This window comes from Polyodon spathula, chromosome 3, assembly GCF_017654505.1.
Source record: "Polyodon spathula isolate WHYD16114869_AA chromosome 3, ASM1765450v1, whole genome shotgun sequence".
In the NCBI taxonomy this organism is placed as follows: Eukaryota; Metazoa; Chordata; class Actinopteri; order Acipenseriformes; family Polyodontidae; genus Polyodon; species Polyodon spathula.
In genome coordinates this window covers 919,100-926,078 of record NC_054536.1, presented here as the reverse complement: position 1 = coordinate 926,078, position 6,979 = coordinate 919,100, and positions in this window count along the sequence as shown.

Here is a 6,979-nt window from a genome sequence, read left to right as displayed (position 1 = left end):
CACATCCCCATACTGCTGAGCGTGTCTGAAGCATTGCACTTTATCACATCCCCATACTGCTGAGCATGTCTGAAGCATTGCCCTTTATCACATCCCCATACTGCTGAGCGTGTCTGAAGCATTGCACTTTATCACATCCCCACACTGCTGAGCGTGTCTGAAGCATTGCACTTTATCACATCCCCATACTGCTGAGCGTGTCTGAAGCATTGCACTTTATCACATCCCCACACTGCTGAGCGTGTCTGAAGCATTGCACTTTATCACATCCCCATACTGCTGAGCGTGTCTGAAGCATTGCACTTTATCACATCCCCATACTGCTGAGCGTGTCTGAAGCATTGCCCTTTATCACATCCCCACACTGCTGAGCGTGTCTGAAGCATTGCACTTTATCACATCCCCATACCTGAGCGTGTCTGAAGCATTGCACTTTATCACATCCCCATACTGCTGAGCGTGTCTGAAGCATTGCATCCCCACACTGCTGAGCGTGTCAGCATTGCCTTTATCACATCCCCATACTGCTGAGCGTGTCTGAAGCATTGCCCTTTATCACATCCCCATACTGCTGAGCGTGTCTGAAGCATTGCCCTTTATCACATCCCCATACTGCTGAGCGTGTCTGAAGCATTGCCCTTTATCACATCCCCATACTGCTGAGCGTGTCTGAAGCATTGCCCTTTATCACATCCCCACACTGCTGAGCGTGTCTGAAGCATTGCCCTTTATCACATCCCCACACTGCTGAGCGTGTCTGAAGCATGAGCACTCTAGTGTAGGGGTGTGAAGATTCCACAGACTTCGTAACGGGAAATAGTTTAGGGGTATACGACTCGCACAGGCTTTCGTAACGTGAAATAGTGGTAGGGGTGTGCGAACTCGCATCATACTTCGTAACGTTAATATGAGGGGGGTGTGACGACTCGCACAACTTCGTAACGTGAAGTAGTGAGGGTGACACTCGCACACAGACTTCGTAACGGGAGAATAGTTTATGGAGTGTGACGACTCCGTGCTGAAGCTTTATCACATCCCCATACTGCTGAGCGTGTCTGAAGCATTGCACTTTATCACATCCCCACACTGCTGAGCGTGTCTGAAGCATTGCACTTTATCACATCCCCATACTGCTGAGCGTGTCTGAAGCATTGCACTTTATCACATCCCCACACTGCTGAGCGTGTCTGAAGCATTGCACTTTATCACATCCCCACACTGCTGAGCGTGTCTGAAGCATTGCACTTTATCACATCCCCACACTGCTGAGCGTGTCTGAAGCATTGCACTTTATCACATCCCCACACTGCTGAGCGTGTCTGAAGCATTGCACTTTATCACATCCCCATACTGCTGAGCGTGTCTGAAGCATTGCACTTTATCACATCCCCATACTGCTGAGCGTGTCTGAAGCATTGCACTTTATCACATCCCCATACTGCTGAGCGTGTCTGAAGCATTGCACTTTATCACATCCCCATACTGCTGAGTGTGTCTGAAGCATTGCACTTTATCACATCCCCATACTGCTGAGCGTGTCTGAAGCATTGCACTTTATCACATCCCCATACTGCTGAGCGTGTCTGAAGCATTGCACTTTATCACATCCCCACACTGCTGAGCATTGTGTCTGAAGCATTGCACATCCCCATACCGCTGAGCATGTCTGAAGCATTGCACTTTATCACATCCCCATACTGCTGAGCGTGTCTGAAGCATTGCACTTTATCACATCCCCACACTGCTGAGCGTGTCTGAAGCATTGCCCTTTATCACATCCCCATACTGCTGAGCGTGTCTGAAGCATTGCACTTTATCACATCCCCATACTGCTGAGCGTGTCTGAAGCATTGCACTTTATCACATCCCCACACTGCTGAGCGTGTCTGAAGCATTGCACTTTATCACATCCCCATACTGCTGAGCGTGTCTGAAGCATTGCCCTTTATCACATCCCCACACTGCTGAGCGTGTCTGAAGCATTGCACTTTATCACATCCCCATACTGCTGAGCGTGTCTGAAGCATTGCACTTTATCACATCCCCACACTGCTGAGCGTGTCTGAAGCATTGCACTTTATCACATCCCCACACTGCTGAGCGTGTCTGAAGATTGCACTTTATCACATCCCCACACTGCTGAGCGTGTCTGAAGCATTGCACTTCCCCACACTGCTGATCACATCCCCATCCCCACACTGCTGAGCGTGTCTGAAGCATTGCACTTTATCACATCCCCACACTGCTGAGCGTGTCTGAAGCATTGCCACTTTATCACATCCCCATACTGCTGAGCGTGTCTGAAGCATTGCACTTGATCACATCCCCATACTGCTGAGCGTGTCTGAAGCATTGCACTTTATCACATCCCCACACTGCTGAGCGTGTCTGAAGCATTGCCCTTTATCACATCCCCACACTGCGCTGAGCACTTTATCACATCCCCATATGCTGAGCGTGTCTGAAGCATTGCACTTTATCACATCCCCACACTGCTGAGCGTGTCTGAAGCATTGCACTTTATCACATCCCCATACTGCTGAGCGTGTCTGAAGCATTGTCTGAAGCATCATCACATCCCCACACTGCTGATCTGAAGCATGCCCCAGCGTGTCTGAAGCATTGCCCTTTATCACTGCTGAGCGTGTCTGAAGCATTGCACTTTATCACATCCCCACACTGCTGAGTGTGTCTGAACATTGCACTTTATCACATCCCCACACTGCTGAGCGTGTCTGAAGCATTGCACTTTATCACATCCCCACACTGCTGAGCGTGTCTGAAGCATTGCACTTTATCACATCCCCATACTGCTGAGCGTGTCTGAAGCATTGCACTTTATCACATCCCCACACTGCTGAGCGTGTCTGAAGCATTGCCCTTTATCACATCCCCATACTTCTGAGTGTGTCTGAAGCATTGCACTTTATCACATCCCCACACTGCTGAGCGTGTCTGAAGCATTGCACTTTATCACATCCCCACACTGCTGAGCGTGTCTGAAGCATTGCACTTTATCACATCCCCACACTGCTGAGCGTGTCTGAAGCATTGCACTTTATCACATCCCCACACTGCTGAGCGTGTCTGAAGCATTGCACTTTATCACATTCCCCACACTGCTGAGCGTGTCTCATTGCCCTTTATCACATCCCCAACTGCTGAGCGTGTCTGAAGCATTGCACTTTATCACATCCCCATACTGCTGAGCGTGTCTGAAGCATTGCACTTTATCACATCCCCACACTGCTGAGCGTGTCTGAAGCATTGCACTTTATCACATCCCCATACTGCTGAGCGTGTCTGAAGCATTGCCCTTTATCACATCCCCATACTGCTGAGCGTGTCTGAAGCATTGCTCTTTATCACATCCCCATACTGCTGAGTGTGTCTGAAGCTTTGCACTTTATCACATCCCCATACTGCTGAGCGTGTCTGAAGCATTGCACTTTATCACATCCCCATACTGCTGAGCGTGTCTGAAGCATTGCACTTTATCACATCCCCACACTGCTGAGCGTGTCTGAAGCATTGCACTTTATCACATCCCCATACTGCTGAGCGTGTCTGAAGCATTGCACTTTATCACATCCCCATACTGCTGAGCGTGTCTGAAGCATTGCACTTTATCACATCCCCACACTGCTGAGCGTGTCTGAAGCATTGCACTTTATCACATCCCCACACTGCTGAGCGTGTCTGAAGCATTGCCCTTTATCACATCCCCACACTGCTGAGCGTGTCTGAAGCATTGCACTTTATCACATCCCCATACTGCTGAGCGTGTCTGAAGCATTGCACTTTATCACATCCCCATACTGCTGAGCGTGTCTGAAGCATTGCACTTTATCACATCCCCATACTGCTGAGCGTGTCTGAAGCATTGCACTTTAGCACATCCCCATACTGCTGAGCGTGTCTGAAGCATTGCACTTTATCACATCCCCACTGCTGACATGTCTGAAGCTGAGCTGTGTCTGAAGCATTGCACTTTATCACATCCCCATACTGCTGAGTGTGTCTGAAGCATTGCACTTTATCACATCCCCATACTGCTGAGCGTGTCTGAAGCATTGCACTTTATCACATCCCCACACTGCTGAGCGTGTCTGAAGCATTGCACTTTATCACATCCCCATACTGCTGAGCGTGTCTGAAGCATTGCACTTTATCACATCCCCATACTGTGAGCGTGTCTGAAGCATTGACTGCTGAGCGTGTCTGAAGCATTGCATCATTGCCCTTTATCCATCCCCATACTGCTGAGCGTGTCTGAAGCATTGCACTTTATCACATCCCCACACTGCTGAGCGTGTCTGAAGCATTGCACTTTATCACATCACTGAGCACGTGCTGAGCGTGTCTGAAGCATTGCACTTTATCACATCCCCACACTGCTGAGCGTGTCTGAAGCATTGCACTTTATCACATCCCCACACTGCTGAGCGTGTCTGAAGCATTGCACTTTATCACATCCCCATACTGCTGAGCGTGTCTGAAGCATTGCCCTTTATCACATCCCCACACTGCTGAGCTGTGTCTGAAGCATTGCACTTTATCACATCCCCATACTGCTGAGCGTGTCTGAAGCATTGCACTTTATCACATCCCCACACTGCTGAGCGTGTCTGAAGCATTGCACTTTTATCACAGCGTGTCCCCATCACACTGCTGAGCGTGTCTGAAGCATTGCACTTTATCACATCCCCATGCTGAGCGTGTCTGAAGCATTGCACTTTATCACATCCCCACACTGCTGAGCGTGTCTGAAGCATTGCACTTTATCACATCCCCACACTGCTGAGCGTGTCTGAAGCATTGCACTTTATCACATCCCCACACTGCTGAGCGTGTCTGAAGCATTGCACTTTATCACATCCCCATACTGCTGAGCATGTCTGAAGCATTGCACTTTATCACATCCCCCACTGCTGAGCGTGTCTGAAGCATTGACTGCTGAGCGTGTCTGAAGCATTGCCCTTTATCACATCCCCATACTGCTGAGCGTGTCTGAAGCATTGCACTTTATCACATCCCCACACTGCTGAGCGTGTCTGAAGCATTGCACTTTATCACATCCCCACACTGCTGAGCGTGTCTGAAGCATTGCACTTTATCACATCCCCACACTGCTGAGCGTGTCTGAAGCATTGCACTTCATCACATCCCCACTGCTGAGCGTGTCTGAAGCATTGCACTTTATCACATCCCCACACTGCTGAGCGTGTCTGAAGCATTGCACTTTATCACATCCCCATACTGCTGAGCATGTCTGAAGCATTGCCCTTTATCACATCCCCATACTGCTGAGCGTGTCTGAAGCATTGCACTTTATCACATCCCCATACTGCTGAGCGTGTCTGAAGCATTGCACTTTATCACATCCCCATACTGCTGAGCGTGTCTGAAGCATTGCACTTTATCACATCCCCATACTGCTGAGCGTGTCTGAAGCATTGCACTTTATCACATCCCCATTGCTGAGCGTGTCTGAAGCATTCTTTATCACATCCCCATACTGCTGAGCGTGTCTGAAGCATTGCACTTTATCACATCCCCACACTGCTGAGCGTGTCTGAAGCATTGCACTTTATCACATCCCCACACTGCTGAGCGTGTCTGAAGCATTGCACTTTATCACATCCCCACACTGCTGAGCGTGTCTGAAGCATTGCACTTTATCACATCCCCACACTGCTGAGCGTGTCTGAAGCATTGCACTTTATCACATCCCCACACTGCTGAGCGTGTCTGAAGCATTGCACTTTATCACATCCCCACACTGCTGAGCGTGTCTGAAGCATTGCACTTTATCACATCCCCACACTGCTGAGCGTGTCTGAAGCATTGCACTTTATCACATCCCCACACTGCTGAGCGTGTCTGAAGCATTGCACTTTATCACATCCCCACACTGCTGAGCGTGTCTGAAGCATTGCCCTTTGATCACATCCCCATACTGCTGAGCGTGTCTGAAGCATTGCACTTTATCACATCCCCACACTGCTGAGCGTGTCTGAAGCATTGCACTTTATCACATCCCCACACTGCTAAGCGTGTCTGAAGCATTGCACTTTATCACATCCCCACACTGCTGAGCATTGCCCTTTGAAGCATTGCACTTTATCACATCCCCACACTGCTGAGCGTGTCTGAAGCATTGCCCTTTATCACATCCCCACACTGCTGAGTGTGTCTGAAGCATTGCACTTTATCACATCCCCATACTGCTGAGCGTGTCTGAAGCATTGCACTTTATCACATCCCCACTGCTGAGCTGTCTGAAGCATTGCACTGCTGAGCGTGTCTGAAGCATTGCACTTTATCACATCCCCACACTGCTGAGCGTGTCTGAAGCATTGCACTTTATCACATCCCCACACTGCTGAGCGTGTCTGAAGCATTGCACTTTATCACATCCCCACACTGCTGAGCGTGTCTGAAGCATTGCACTTTATCACATCCCCACTGCTACTGCTGAGCATGTCTGAAGCATTGCACTTTATCACATCCCCACACTGCTGAGCGTGTCTGAAGCATTGCACTTTATCACATCCCCATACTGCTGAGCGTGTCTGAAGCATTGCACTTTATCACATCCCCACACTGCTGAGCGTGTCTGAAGCATTGCACTTTATCACATCCCCACACTGCTGAGCGTGTCTGAAGCATTGCACTTTATCACATCCCCATACTGCTGAGCGTGTCTGAAGCATTGCCCTTTATCACATCCCCATACTGCTGAGCGTGTCTGAAGCATTGCACTTTATCACATCCCCACACTGCTGAGCGTGTCTGAAGCATTGCACTTTATCACATCCCCATACTGCTGAGCGTGTCTGAAGCATTGCACTTTATCACATCCCCATACTGCTGAGCGTGTCTGAAGCATTGCACTTTATCACATCCCCATACTGCTGAGCGTGTCTGAAGCATTGCACTTTATCACATCCCCACACTGCTGAGCATTGCCCTCTGC